This window comes from Camelus ferus, chromosome 4 (assembly GCF_009834535.1).
Source record: "Camelus ferus isolate YT-003-E chromosome 4, BCGSAC_Cfer_1.0, whole genome shotgun sequence".
Taxonomy (NCBI): domain Eukaryota; kingdom Metazoa; phylum Chordata; class Mammalia; order Artiodactyla; family Camelidae; genus Camelus; species Camelus ferus.
In genome coordinates, this window is record NC_045699.1 from 5,226,992 (window position 1) to 5,242,824 (window position 15,833).

The following is a 15,833-nucleotide window of genomic DNA, read 5'->3' on the forward strand; positions in this document are numbered from 1 at the left end:
ACTACAAGATATTGAATATAGTTCTCAATGCTATCCAGAAGAAATTTGTTTTTTTAAAATCTATTCTATACATAGTAGTTAATATTAGCAATTCTCAAAATATTGCTAGTTTTTCATTTTACAATTTTAGATATTGTCTTAGCTCATGTAGGGTGCTATCACAAAGTATCATAGATTGGGTAGCTTATAAACAACAAACATTTATGTCTCACAATTTTGGAGGCTGGAAGTCTGAGGTCAGGGTGCCAGCGTGGTTGGGTTCTGGTGAGGACCCCTTGCTGGGCTGCAGACTGCCGACTTCCCATTGTGGCCTCACATCGTTCGGAGCATAGAGAGGAAACAAGCTCTCCCTTGACTCTTCTGAGGGATACTAGTCCCATTTACAAGGGCTTCACCCTCGTGACGTCATCTAATTACTCCCCAATGACCCCACTTCCTAATCACATCACAGTGTGAGGTAGGGTCTCAACATGTGAATTTTGGAGGGAAACAAACATTCAGTTCGTAACAGACATAATCTTCTCTTTTTTTAAAGAACTATACCATTTTCAGAGTAGTTTTCTTTTTCTTTTCTTCTTTTTTCTTCTTTTGTTTGAGGGGGAAGGGATGTAATTAGGTTTGTTTATTTATTGATTTTTAGAGGAGGTGCTGGGGGTTGAACCCAGCACCTCATGAATGCTAAGCATTCACTTCACCACTTGAGCTATACCCTCCCCCTTCTATTATCTTCTAACTACGAAATATAAAAGTTGGCTCCTTTCATATACTTGTCCTCACATTCTCCCAACATAGTTATCCCTGTAGGTTAATTTTTGGTTAAACCAAAATTCTGTTTTTGCAATATCATGGTTACAACTGAGTTGTGTAGTGTACTGTAATTATTTTCTTTTATTGCCACCGTTTGGTTTCCCCGGGAGTTAATAATTGCCTCACTTTTTTCATGTCCTAATTTTGTAATGCACCTATCCTTTACTCATCCTCAAATTCTTTGCTAGAGTGTAAATCTCCTAAAACATGCTAACACATCAAGTAATCTATGCGATTCATATTTTTCTTGATGATTATTCTTCTGGAGATTTCTGATCCAGTTGATAAAGTATTTGCTCAGTCCTTCTTTTCCCATACATTTCTTTTCCAGAGTTGTTCTCTTTCCTCTTCCAGTACTGGACCGGTGCTTTCTTAGGTTGGCTGTGGAACCACCGTCATCAGCCTAGGGGTCCCACCCATCTCCCTAGGAGCTCTCATCTGTGTTGGATGTCTTGTTTTCCAGATAGCAGATCTTCCTTATTCTTGGTGTATTTCTCTGCTTTGGGGAATCACACCCTCTGGTAGTGTCCTGAATTTTTCTTTTTTTTTTTTTTTTGAGACTGGCTTGTCTGAAAATAAAAAAGTATTTATTTTACTTTCACATTTTGATTGATGTGTTTTGGAGGTGGGGGCTACAGATTCTAGGTTGGAGATCATTTTGAAGGCAGTACACTTCTGACTCCCCGTCTTGCTCCTGAAAAGTCCAGTGCCGTTCTGATTCCTGGTGCATTCTGAGCGCCCTGTTTTCTTCTCTAGAACATACTAGAGTCTTTTCACTCTTCCCCATATCCTGAAATTTTAAGGTGGTCTCCTTTGTTGCGTTTTGCTTGCTGTTGGTTCCATTTATTGTGCCACGTGGTTGGTGGGACTTTTCAGTCAGGAGACGTAGGTCCTTCAGTTCTGGAAAATTCTCTTATTTTATTTCTCAAAAATTTTCTTTGTTCATAGCGAAGAAAGTCTCGCTCTCAAATGTGGGGGACTAATCTTCTCAATTTCTTTTATTTTCCCTCTTATTTTTCAATCCCTTGTTTATATGTCCTCTACTAAAAATATGTTTCTTGAGCTGTAGCTTCCAATTTTTATAATAGTTTCAAAATTTCCTGTTATCGTTTTCATATGTTCTTCTTTACATGGCAACTTGATCTTGTTTTATGGCTGCAGTATCTCCTTTTTTTCTCACTTAAAATATGAATTACAGACTTCCAAAAAAAAAAAATCTTGATTTCTACATTATCCCTGTCTCCTCTCTTCTGTTGCTGTTGTTTTCTGTTTTTCTTCACAAAGACATTCCTCCAGCATCTGCTAGTCTTTGAGATCTTACATATTTAAGAATGAGCAACTATTACGATGGCAAAGGAAGATGTGCATGCAGGAGTTTTTCTTTTGGTGGGGTTTCCCAGAGTGAAACTGGCTATCTTGCTGAGAAATCCTCGAGGGGGAGGTACAGCTCAGTGGTAGAGCGCCTGCTTTGTGTACATGAGGTCCCGGGCTCAATCCCCAGTGCCTCCATTAAAAAAATGAATAAATCTAAAATTAAATCTAATTGCCTCCCTCCTTAAAATATTTTTTAAATAATAAAAAATATTTATGAAAAAGAAACCTTCGAATGTCATTATCTGCGGTCAAGACTTGGGACCAGTTCCTTCAGAGAGGACTTTTCTGATTTCCTACTGTGGGATGTGGTGGAGGGGAGGGTCTAAGCTCGACTTTCAGAGATGGGAGACGAGTGAGGGAAAGGGCTTGACTTTGACCTCACCATCTGTTTACACCTGGGCCTGGACTCTTCCTGCTTTGTTGTCTCTAAAGAGTGACTTTGCTTATGGATAAAAGGGAGGGGTGGTCCCATGCTGCAGGGGGGCGTAGGCAAGGGGACTTGTGATTCTTTGATCGATTTTCATTCTCAGCTCACCGGGACCTTCCCCATGAGAAACACCTGATGTTTCTATTTCCTTAGACTTCCTGGGTTCTGGCCGGGCCTCTGCAGCCCTGGTTCTCTGCCTTGTCTGGTCTGCTCATCTGATCACCACTGGATCTGATCACAGCTTTCAGGGGTTCAGCTGACTCTTCTGCTCTGACCCCTTTCATATTGCCTTTGCCTTTTTGGGTTGACGTCTTTTCATCTCTTCTCTGTCACTTTAAAGGGGTATTGGGAGGGAGTGGAAGGAAATGTGTGTGTGTGTGTGTGTGTGTGTGTGTGTGTGCGCAATTCATCATGTTTACATAAATTTCCATAAAGCTGTAACACCTGAGGTCATTCATCAACTCACCTGTGTGGCTGTCATCCACATTTGGGACAACTCCTTTGTCTCCCAGCTGCCCACCACATTTCTAATGAAATGGCCTCCCCCTCTCACTGGGAGGTGAGGGGGGCTGGGGAGGGGATGGGAGGCTCACTGGCAACACGGAATCTTAGAACTGGAGTGAGGAATGAAGCAGCCCCTGCTCATTTCCAGTGTATTAGACACCGCTCTCAGATCTGAGTAACTCTGAATACGCCAAACTTCTATCACGGAGTAAAACAGTAACTGAAACCTTTGTTGAAGCTGCCAAATTTAAAATGATGCTACGTGAGGAAAAAGTCCCACAACTAAACATTCTGATGCCCGTCTGAGAGAACAACCAGTGCTCTTTTTAGTTCTTTGCCTCAAAAAAAATAAAAGAAAAGAAAAGAAAAAAAAGAAAAAAGAAAAAAAAAAGGGTTTCTGGCTATAATGGAGGAAAAGTAGGACTGGGGGCATGGAGGCCCTTGAAAGTCCCACCCTTGGGTGTTTATATAAAAGGCAAGAACTGCCTGAAATGGTGGTGCCTGGGCCAAGAGCAGCCATTCTATTCTAGAGCCGAGTTCTCAGCTGGACAATTTGGATGAGCTGCGCCTGTGTCTTCCCGAGGCTGAGAAGACCGTCGTTCACAGGCCATCTGCTGGGATTCCACTGGCGATGGAGGACTCACTGACAACGCACTACAAGAACAGCCGGCTCCCTCGTGATGGGGCAGAGTTAGAATCCTGGAGTTGGATCCTTGCGTACCCTGAGGATTCTGTGCCTAGAGGCTGCCAGGAGGCCTGTGGGGATGTTGGGAAAGGTACCAGCTGGAGACCGAGCTTGCTCTTGGGTACAGAACTTTTTTATTCAGTGGGGAAAAGGAGTGCTGGGTCATGTGAATAAAGCCTTCAGATTCTGTGTGGGGGGCTATTTAACTCTCTCCCTCCTCCTTACTCTCTAAACACAGCCAAAGGCATTTGGAACTTGGCTCACCTTGGTCATATCATAGGTGACAATGAAATCTGGGCCACCCAAAATCAATGAATCCCTAACAAGTTACAACTGGCTGTTGAGACTTGCTGAAGAATTGTGACGTTGCCAGTTGGGGAAATATTCTTTGTATAAACATGCTCATATTAATAGGGAAATTATTTCCTCCCCAGTGAGGAGGCTGTTTATAAGACTGCTCTCATGTTCCTACTTGGAGACTGAAAAAGTTATCCTCCCTAGGTACTGAGGGTCCTGATGTGGGGACAAGAAGCAGTGTCTGATCTAGTAACATTCACCTTCAAACCAGCCCAGCGTTCTGTGGTCAAGGGTTAGGAAGGGAAAGAGGACAGTGGGGATGTGAAGGTGGGAAGATGAGCTAAGTCTGGGAGGAGGCATGTGGGTACACAGAACAGAAAAGTGGGCCCCAAAAGGTATGTCCAAGTTCTAACCTACAGAACCGGTGGATATGACCTTATTTGTAAAATAGAGGCTTTGCAGGATGTAATTATGTTAAAGATCTCAAGATGAGATCGCCCTGGATATACGGGGGCCTAAGTCTTACAAAGACTGATAGGTACCAGAGTAAGAGAAAGGAGAGGGAGACTTGAGACCCAGAGACATACGTAGGGAATAAAGTCATGTGAAGACTGAGGCAGAGATTGGAGTGATGCAGCCACAACCTGGAGCTACCAGAAGCTGGAAGAGGCAGGAAGGATTCTCTTGTAGAAACTTCAGAGAAGAGTGCAGTCCTGCCAATACCTTGATTTCAGACTTCTGGCCCCTGGAACTGTGAGAGAATATATTTCTGTTGTTTTACATCACCAGGTTTACGGTCATTTGTTCCAGCACAGAAAAGACCCCAGGAAGACACAGGGAGAAGATGACCATCTACTAGCCAAAGAGAGAGACCCCAGAAGAAACCAACCCTGTTGACACCTTGATCTTGAACTTCCAGCTCCCAGAACTATGAGAAAATAACTATCTGTTGTTGAAGACACCCAGACTCTGGTGCTTTGTTATGGCAGCCTGAGCCAACGCATACACCTTCTCCAAGCCCAGTGCTTCAGGGACAACATGCCTAGCCCTGTAAACAGGCTCCTGATCCCAGACCACTCCCACTTCACCGCTTCTCACCCCCTTGGCCTGTTAAAGCCACCAGGGACACGTCAGAATCCCTGTTCATCCTCTCCTAATGGTGGGAACTTTGGCAAGTTACTCAATCTCTTGGAATCTTGGTTTCCTCATCCATAAAGCTGAAGATAAAGATGTCTCCTAGGGCATATAAATTAAATGAACTAACTCAAGGAAAAGGACTTAATTCAGCTGAGGCCCAACCACCCTAGCGCCTTCTCGAATTTTTATCTACTGTAGAGGACATTCGCCATGTTTGGCGGCCCAGCCCTGGGTGGTCTGCCTTTTTGGAGGAAATGCTGTGATCTATGAGCGGTAAGGCCCTGTCTCCACTATGTGGAGATGAATCTTCTAGCCTTTTCTAGCCGCTTATCTTCTGGAAGTGGGGCAGGCGGCGTAACTGGTTCAGCCAGACTCTCTCATTCAGGCCTTGAGCTCTTAAAGGAGTGACATGGAGAAGTCATGGAGGTGACAGCAGACATAAGAAACGACAGCCCAGTGACCTGGTGGCGATGCCCACGGGACCACGCCATTGGTGGCACCCCAAGCAGCAGGTCCTGTGGGATGACTTTCCTGAGCTCTTGGCTGGTATCCCCTCTTTGTTTTTGCTCCTTCCCACAACCCTATCCTTCAAGCTTCTTATTCATTTCATATACTGCCCTATCACCATTTTTATCTTTAAATCCTTCCAATTCATAATTCATTTTCTGCAAGTTAGACTTGGTTTCTGATTTTTGCAGCCAAGTGCTCTCACTAGGACATCACTATTTGTGTCCCTGCTTGTGGTGAATTTCTTTGTTCTCTGTTCCCTTGGGGTCTGTCTCAGCTGGGATCCAGATTGGAAAGTTATCTAACAAATTATTTCCCACTAAGGTGAGAAGGACTTCCATAAAGTAGTAATTTCCCCAAAGGCATTTGCGTTTTGAAAAGGGCGAGGAAATAGGTGATGCTAAGAAATTGGAATTTTATTTTGCTGTCAGTGGAAGAGTTGATCTTTAAGGCTAAATCTATGTGTATAGCAGGCCTGTCATGCCTCTGGAATCCTATTTTTCAAGGCATTGTCTCATCCACTGAGCCTCGTTCATCCGAGTGGGTACCTCCCATGTTGGCCCTTCTGCTGGCACAGCTATGACTGTTTTTTGGGTTTGTGATTTGTTTAGATTTACCTGGTTAAACCAGAAAATCCTGAATTCCTTACTTGAAAGTTCACTCCAATGCTTAACTGATCAACATTGGACTCTGAAGGTGACATTTTGGCCAAATGAGAAGGGGACAGGGGAGAGAGGACAAAGGAGTATGTGTCCAAATGTCTTAACCCATTGTTCAATATTGATGACACATGGCATGACTGAGAAAATAACTTCTGAGCAGGTCCGTTGGATTTGGGTGGGGGCGGGGTGGGGAACCCAAGGAGAGCTTGAGTCAACATGCAAGTTCCAGGTCAATTCTTTTAGCTAGCCTATGATTCCTGGTTCCCAAACACCATCAAACCACGACTGGGACCTTAATCAGTCCTTGATGGCTTTACATCTAGAGAAAGAAAAGGAATCAAGGGCAGGAGGTGGGGGTCGGCGGGAAGGGCAGGAGCAGGAAAGAGGTCAGGAAAGGGGCATTTCCCATTAATTTGTAGCTTCTAAGTAGGATCTAGGCTTGTTTAGCAAGAAGGACAAATTCTGTGAAGCAAAACAAAAAACAAAAAAACCAAAGGGGACAGCAGTCTTAACGGCTTAAATCTCATCACTGGGCTCTCTGTCTATGGAAATACTGTGATGACCCGCTCTGGGTGTGAGATGTGGAGGCCCCACCTGCCTGCCCAGGTCATGGTCTGGAAGAAGAGATGGATGTCTTGCTCTGTACTGAAAAGTCAGGACATTGAGTTTCTGCTCCAAGGGCAAGAGCCCCATGTAGAGGGGGAGAGGTGAGACAAGGCTCCCAAACACAGCAATGAGCCAGGGTCTAGGGAGAGGCGGTCATCTTTCCACGTTCCTGAAGGACTAACTTCAAGGTCAACTCGCTGTGCTTGGAGAATCTAACCAGCGCTTTGAAGTGGACTCTAGCTCTTGTGACATTGACTTGTATCAGAAAGTAACTCTGGCTTCTGAGGCCAGGCACCTTCCCGAGGTGCTTTTCCAGTGTCAACCCATGCTGCCTCCAGGGATGTTTTCAGACTCACTGTCCTATCAGCCGGATCACATCTCCAAGTCACTGCTTGATCCTCCCTTTCTGTGACTCCCAAGTCCATCAGTCGACAGACCCAGGGGACATCTCTGCAGAATTACCCCCAGTCTCCACTCCCACTGACCCTTCTTTGTTTGTACCCTTACTGCTCCTGGTTCCGGGTCTGTCCATAGGCTTCTAGAAGTTTCTTCTCTTCAATTCAACCCATCCTGTCCACTATTGCCGAATTAAAAAAAAAAAAAATCCAAGCTTCCACATTATATATAAAATATTAACCTTGAGAGTCAAAGTCTTACTCAATCTGGGCCCTTCTTAGTGTTTCAAGAATGAGGGAAGAATTTTAATCAATTCTGTGTTTAGGCCTCCAAGATTCTAACAGATGTTGAGAAAGAGTGGTGGCCTGGAAGAACAATGAAATTGCAAAATTGTCACTGGCAGGGTGTCCTGCTTCTAGGCACATGTCCAATGAAACCCAAATGATAATTTTTACAGTAAAAAAAAATACAAGTGCTATGAAGACACATTTTAACATGTTTTCCCTCTTAGATTTGTAAGCTGATCACAATTATGTGGTTGGATGGCATTTGAGGGACTAACTAAGAGATGGTAAGCTGCAGCTGAGGAGACAGAAAAGGAATGGGTGGAGAAAGCCAGAGTGGGGATATCAAGAAGGAAGCCAGATGTGAAGAGTCTCTTCCTTTCAGCCCATGCTCAAAAGGTAGCATTAAACACACAGACAAGACACACTCACATATACATGCACGTGTGTGCACACGTGTGCACACACAGTCCCTTTATACGCCAACCCATCAATGCTCTTAATTTCCAGAGCACTTCTAGAGCAATCTTCTCACTGTTAGGGTACCTTGTTCTTTGGATTTTAGTTTTCTTTGTTCAGATATGGCCCATGCCCCTACAAAGTATTAACAGACTTGGGGAGAAGTATTAATATTCCTCTAAATATTCACTGTTTGGGGGCATCCTCCCCTCTTTTCTTCTCCCTTTTTTCTTATACTTTTTTTTTTAAAAACAGTGCAACATTCTTAGCAGTGTGAGATGATCCAAGGTTCTCAAAACCTTGGAGGGTCCTTTGAGTATCACATAGTGATCACTTGCAAGTATAACCTGGGGGGGGGGGGTGTCTGTCCAGAGATGCAAAAATTACCATCAGTTATTTAAGATACTCCCTTACTTTCCTTCACTATTATGCGCATGGATGTAGGCACTCAAATTTCACTGTGTTTTGGGATTAACCACATTGTAGAGAGACACAAAGAGGTAAGAAATAAATTTTTTAAAAGGTCTGTAGAAACAGATTTTAACTATAAAAGGATAAATTATTAGGTGTTAGAAAAATATAAATATTGCAAACAGTGTGGTTTACATGCTACTTCCAAGAATAGAAATATGTCAGATCTGGGGGAGGAAGGGGGTGGTTAGTCAGATTTCTGGATGGCCCCTTCCTTTAGCTCTTAGCACTGCTGTAAGGTTTTATAGGCAAATAACTCAGTCACCAAAGAGTAGAAAATCTGAACAGAGGCCTTGGAGTGTATGCCAACTTGAGGACTAATTATTGCCTTGTTAAACAGTGAAATGGGGTTATTGTAGATTTTGGGGGTACGGCAGTCAAAATGTACTATTAAAAACAAGTTTCTAGAAACCAAGAATTTCCCAATTTTAAGAAGTAACTGAAAAGTAGTTTACAGAAATGCAGTCTCTCCATGGAGCCAGATCATGAAACGAAAAAGGAAAAAGAGTGATGTCAAATGGAAAACAAAATAGAAGTGACCCTTCCAGATGTTTTTTTTTAAAGACTTTCAAGACAGCTAAACCACCGGACGATGCTACCAAATGGACTAGGTGTCTGTTGTTTCATAGTTCTGGAGGTTGGAAGTCTGGAATCAAGAAGTCAGCAGGGTCATGTTCCCTCTGAAGGCACTGAGGGACGGTCTGTTCATGCCCTTCCAGCTTCTTCTGGTTGCCAGCACTCCTTGGTGTTCCTTGGTTTGTAGTCCCATCACTCCAATCTCTGCCTCTGTGATCACATGGCGCCCTTACTGTGCCACATTATCTGTCTGTGTCCACACCTTCCTCTCGTAAGGACATTAGTCATTGGATTAGGCCCACCGCAATCCAGTATGCTCTCATCTTAACTTGGTTATATCTGCAAAGACCGTATTTCCAAATGAGGTCCCATTCACAGGTATTGGAGCTTAGGACTTCAACACCTCGTTCTTAGTTCACGGTATCACCATGAAGAGAGTTATGCTAAAAAGTTCTTTGCTATTTGTACAAAATGGTACTAATAATAGCTACTACATATTCAAAGTAAAACTACCCAGAGTAAGATCAAATTCTGGCATGACAGCCATAAGGATCTCCATGGACCCACTACTCAGTGAAACTGGTGAAAACTATAAAAAACAAAAACAAAAACAAAGGCACTCCAACCTTTGAAAGCTACTGGAAATGGTCCTAAGGTGGGGAGGGAGGAACAGCAAAGGAACAATCCTCTATTCAAGAAAATTTATGAAAATTTGGTAAGAAAGGTGAGAGTTTCAAACCAAGGTCGCTTTCTTCCTCCCCATTCCCAGTTTAGTAAGGGGGAGACTCCATCCCAAACTTCTGTAGCCAAGAACACAGGGCTTCCTTCCCTACACCTCCCAGCACATGGAAGCCTTACTTCCCCAGAGGAGCAGGATGGCAGTGTTTCTCATCCTGTTCACAGCTCCCCATTGCTGAGACTAAGTTCCAGATGAGTGTGATTGAGAGGTGGGCTCCCTTCTGGTGGACTGGAGGGTCTACCTTGGGAACAGAATGCTGAGAGGACTGTGGCGCTGGACACTCTTGCCTTGGCTTGTGAGGTGGTGTTTCCAAGCCAGAAGATGCAAGCTAAGAGGACCCCTGGCTGTCCTACTTCTTCACCAAGTGCTCAGCTCCTAGAGTCGGGGTATCACTCAGTGAGGAGATTGCCATTGTCCCCATCTCCAGCTCCAGAATCCTGAATCAGATATTTTGCTGGAGGATGGGGTCAGAAAGAAAGGAAGAAAGAGGCCATAAAAAGGATAGTTCCTAAGACTTTCACAAAGGAATTGAATTTTTCTGCAATAGTCCTTGGAGGAAGTCAAACCTAAGGATGCTATAAAAAACTGGGGAGTTTATGGTAAAAGGCAACTGGGAAGAGATTCAAAATGTAGGTTAAACTGTAAGCCTGGTAGAGTGTGGGAGAAAACTCAGAATAAGTCACTAGAGAGGAATCCTCTTGTGGTCAGAACAAATATCAAACACTGACCTCAGAAACTATTCCTTCAAAGGAGTCACAATTTGATTGGATTAGATTGTACAGCAATTTATGATTCAGGGCATTGTTGAAAACAATATAGCAATCAGCTGCCAAGTCTTGGAGTTTACCAGCTTGGTGTGATCAGAGAAAGAATGGCTGAGAACCCTAGCAAGATCATTGTCATCAAAATTGCCTGTGATTATATCCCAAACTGTTTCTCTTTGAAAATAAATATCAGAGGCTTAACACTGGGAGAAGAAATAGATTTCAAGAAAATAAACCAGCTAGTCACTAAACAAATAAACAGTTACAAAACAATAAGAAGCCCTGGAGGATGGGAGGAAGACTAATTTCCGGAGTTGCTACAATACAATCTAAAACAACCAGTTTCCAACAAAAAATTATAAGACATGCAAACAAACAAAAATATGACCCACACAGCTGGAAAAAAGGAGGCAAAGAAATTGCCTGCGAGAGTGAACACTATTGTGCTTATCAGAAAATGACTTCAAAAGATCCATTGTAAACACATTCACAAGACTAAAGGAAACGATTAAAGACATAAAAGAAAATATAATGACCATGTTGCATCAAATAGAGAATGTCAATAAAGTGATAGAAGTTATAAAAAAAGGAATCAAATAGAAATTGAAAAGTACAAGAACAGAAATAAGAAATTCACCAGAGAAGCTCAGCAGCAGATTTGAACTGGCAGAAGAAATAATAGATGAACTTGAAGATAGATCAATAGAGACTACACCAGCTGAAGAACAGAGAGGGGAAAAGTGCACCAGAAAACATTTTGTGGAAGTGCCAGAGAAAAAGGAGAGAAAGCAGCAGAAAAAAATATTTGAAGAAATAGTTGCCAAAAACTTCACAAATTTATTTAGAGAGATTGGTTTGTAGTCTTCTTAGTCTAGTTTTTGTACTAGGGTAATACTAGCCACATAAAATGGGTTAGGAAGAATTCCCTCTACTTCTGTGTTCTGAAGGAGCTTGTAAAGAATTGATATAATTTCTTCCTTGAATATTTGGGAGAATTCACCAGTGAACCCATCTGGGCCTGATGCTTTCTGTTTTAGAAGGATATTAATTATTGATTTAATTTCTTTAACAGATAGAGGTCCATTCAGATTGTGTGAGTTTTGGCAGAATGTGTCTTTCAAGGGTTTGGTTCATTTCACCTAGGTTATCAAATTTGTGGACATGGAGTTGTTCATAGTACCCCCAATTTTATTGAAAAACATCTTACACATCCAGGAAGCTCAATAAACTATAAGTAGGATACATACAAAGAAAACACAGACACATTATAATAAAAACGTTGAAAGTTGCAGACAAAGAGAAAATCTTGAAAGCAGCAAGAGAAATTTGACTTATTACTTACAAGGAAACCCCAATAAAATTAACAGCTGGCTTTTCAGCAGAAACAATGGAGACCAGAAATTCAAAATGTTAAGTGAAAAAACTGTAAACTAGGAATTCTATATCCAGCAAAGCTATCTTTTTAAAATGAAGGTGAAATAAAAGCTTTCCTAGATAAACAAAACCTGGGAGAACTTGTTGCTAGCAGATTTGCCTTATAAGAAATACTAAAGGAACTTCTTCAGGCTGAAAGCAAATTTCCCCAAATGGTAACTAAATTCACACAAAAAACAAAGAGATAAGGTAAAGGTAGTTATGTAATTTTAGAAGATAGTTTAGGTACACATTTTCCTCCTTTTCTTTGAACTGATTTTAAAATGCATTGCATAAAGCAATGTGTACATAACATATTTGGGGACCTATGACACATAAATATGTAGGATATGTGTAATGTGTTGGCCAACAACAGCACAAAGGAGGTGGGTGGGAAGAAAGCTTTATTGGGCTGAAGAAATGACTACAGATTGTAATGTAATAATTTTAGTCATATATTGTTTTCTTTGTAACATTAATAGGCCTAATATGTACCCAAAAAATGACAAAAAGAAGGAATGAGGAATCTAACTATCTAGAAGTAATGTTTCTATGTATCAATGAAATTAAACTAGTATAAAACAGAAGCCAGTTCTCCCATGATTAGGTGTATGTGGTAAGTCCTAGAGCAACCACTAAAAAAACTTTTAAAACAGAGTGAAAAAAGCAATAAGGAAGTTAAAATACCACATTGTCAAGTATCACTTAATGTAAAAATAACAGTAAAGAAGGGATAGAGAAACAACAAAAGATACGAGACATATAAAAAACAAAAAGCAAAGCTGCAGACATAAATTGAATTGTATCACTAATAACAGTGTATGTGACTGGATTAAACAATTCAATCAAAAGACAGATTACCAGACTAGATTTTAAAAGTGTTCCAATGATATACTGTCTATAAGAGATACACTTTAGATTCAAAAATACAAGCAGATTGAAAGTAAAAGGATCAAAAAAGATATGCAAAAAACAAACACACGAAAACTGGAGTGGCTATACTGACATATGTACTTATCAGCCACTCCAGTTGTGACAGACCAAATAAACTTTAAATAATGTTACTAGAGATAAAGAGGTCAATCCATCAGAAAGATATGACAATAATAAACACACACTCACTTAATAATAACATACCACCAAATATATGAAGCAAAACTGAACAGAAATAAAGGGAGGGCTATCATCAAAAAGTCTACAGTTATTAAATGCTGGAGAGGATGTGGAGAAAAGGGAACCCTCCTACACAGTTGGAGGGAATGTAAATTAGTGAAGCCTCTATGGAAAACAATATGGAAGTAACTTCAAAAACTAAAAATAGAGCTACAATTTAGATGGTCCAACAATCCCATCCCCAGGTGTATATATCCAGAAAAAATGAAAACTCTAATCTGAAAAGTACCTGAATATTTATAGCAACACAACTTACAATAGCCAAGACGTGGAAACAACCCAAGAGCCCATCAGACACTTGGCTTAAGAAGATATGGTATATATATATACATACACACAATGGAATATTACTCAGCCATAAAAAGAATGAAATATTGCCATTTGTAGCAACATGGATGGACCTGGAGAATAGTAGACTTAGAAAACTAAGTCAGACAGAGAAAGACAAATACTATATGGTATCACTTATATGTGGAATCTAAAAAAAATACAAATGAATCTATATACAAAACTGAAACAGACTTACAGACATAGAAAACAAACTTATGGTTACCAAGGGAGAGAGAGAGGGACAAAATAGGAGTATGGGATTAACAGATATAAACTATTATGCATAAAATGGATATGCAACAAAGATTTACTGTATAGCACAGGAAATTATATTTAATATCTTGTAATAACCTATAGTGGATATAATCAGAAAAAATACATACCTGAATCACTTTGCTGTATACCTGAAACTAACACAATACTGTAAATCAACTACACTTCAATTAAAAAAAAGAAATAAAGAGAGAAATAGTTCAACAATAATAGTTGGAAACTTCAATACCTCACTTTTGATAATGTATAATAATATATTAATATATAACTAATATATTAATATTAATAATGTAGAATAACTAGACAGACCATTAACAAGGAAATAGAAGACTTCAACAACACTATAAACTACGTAGACCTAATAGACATTTATAGGACACTCCATCCAACAACAGTAGAATACACATTCTCAAGGGCTCATGAAGCATTCTCCGTGATAGACCATGTGCTAGGCTGTAAAACACATCTCAATAAATGTAAAAGACAGAAATAATACAAAGTATGTTCTTTGATCACAGTGGAATGAAAGTAGAAGTCAGGAAAGAACTTGGGAAACTCATAAATAAGCAGAAATTAAACCACACACTCCTGAATAACCATTGGGTTAAAGGAGAAATAAAGAGAAATCATAAAATAGCTTGAGATGAATGAAAATGAAGACACAATAAACCAAAACTTACGAGATGTAAGTAAAGCAGATCTTAGAGGGAATTTTATAGCCATAAATGCTTGTATTAAGGAAGAAGAAAGACTTCAAATCAATAACTAACCTTCCACCTTAAGACACTGAGTGAACTAAACCTAAAAGCAAACAGAAGAAAGGACATAAAAAAGATTAGAATAGAAATGAATGAAATACCATAGAGAAAATCTTTGAAACCAAAAGCTGGTTCTTTGACAAAAATCAACAAAATTGATGAACCTTTAGCTGGCTTGATCACAATAAAAAGAGAGAAATCTTGCCATTTGCAAAAACGTGGATGAATCTAGAAAGTATTATGCTCAGTGAAGTAAGTCAGACAGAGAAAGAAAAATACTGTCTGATTTCACTTGTACTTGGAATCTAAAAAACAAAACCAACGAACAAACATAACAAAACAGAAATAGAGTTTTAGACACAGAGAACAAATAGGTGGTTGCCAGAGAGGAGGGGACTGGGTGAGGGTGAAAAGCAAGAAACGAAATAGGTAAGGGAGATTTAGAGGTACAAACTTCCGGCTGCAAAATACATGAGTCACGGGTATGAAATATACAGTTTGGGGCAGATAGTCAAATGACTATGCAATATCTATACTGTGACATATTATAACTAGACTTATGGTGATGATTTTGAAATATATAGAAATATCAAATCACTATGTTTTAATAATAGGAACTAATATAGTGTTTTATGTCATTTAAACGTCACAAACAAACACATAGAAAAAGAGATCACATTTGTGGTTACCAGAGGCAGGGAGAATAGGGAGGGGGAACTGGATGCAGGCAGTCAAAAGGTACAAAAGATCAGGAAGTACTAGAGATGTTATGCGCAGCAGGATGTAGTTAATGCTGCTGTACGTTACATATGAGAGTTAACAGATAGTTAACACTGTGGTATGTTACAAGGAAACTCGTTATGTGAGTACATCTTAGAGTTCCCATCACAAGGGAAAAATATATTTTTCCATTTCTTTAATTTTGCGTCTTTATGAGATGATGGATGCTCACTAAACATACTGATATAATCACTTCAAGACATGTGTGAGTCGAATAATTATGCTGTACATCTTAAATGTATACAGCGCTGTATGTCAATTATATTTCAATAACAGTGGGAGAAGAAAGAGAAAAGATTAAAGTTACCGAAATCAGAAATGAAAGGGGGTGTTACTACTGATCTTACAGAAAGAAAAAGCACTATAAATGGGTTAGTATAAACGACTGTCCTCCAACAAACTAAATACCGT

At 40.3% G+C, this 15,833-nt stretch overlaps 1 long non-coding RNA gene across 1 annotated transcript; it reads left to right on the plus strand.

Annotated features, from left to right (window-relative positions):
* The first annotated feature begins 597 nt into the window (after positions 1-597).
* LOC116663380 lies at positions 598-15,210 on the plus strand. Its single transcript, XR_004319625.1, has 4 exons — positions 598-608; positions 2,638-2,643; positions 10,586-10,588; positions 15,061-15,210. It is a non-coding gene; the product is annotated as an uncharacterized LOC116663380 (long non-coding RNA).
* Positions 15,211-15,833: the final 623 nt, after the last annotated feature.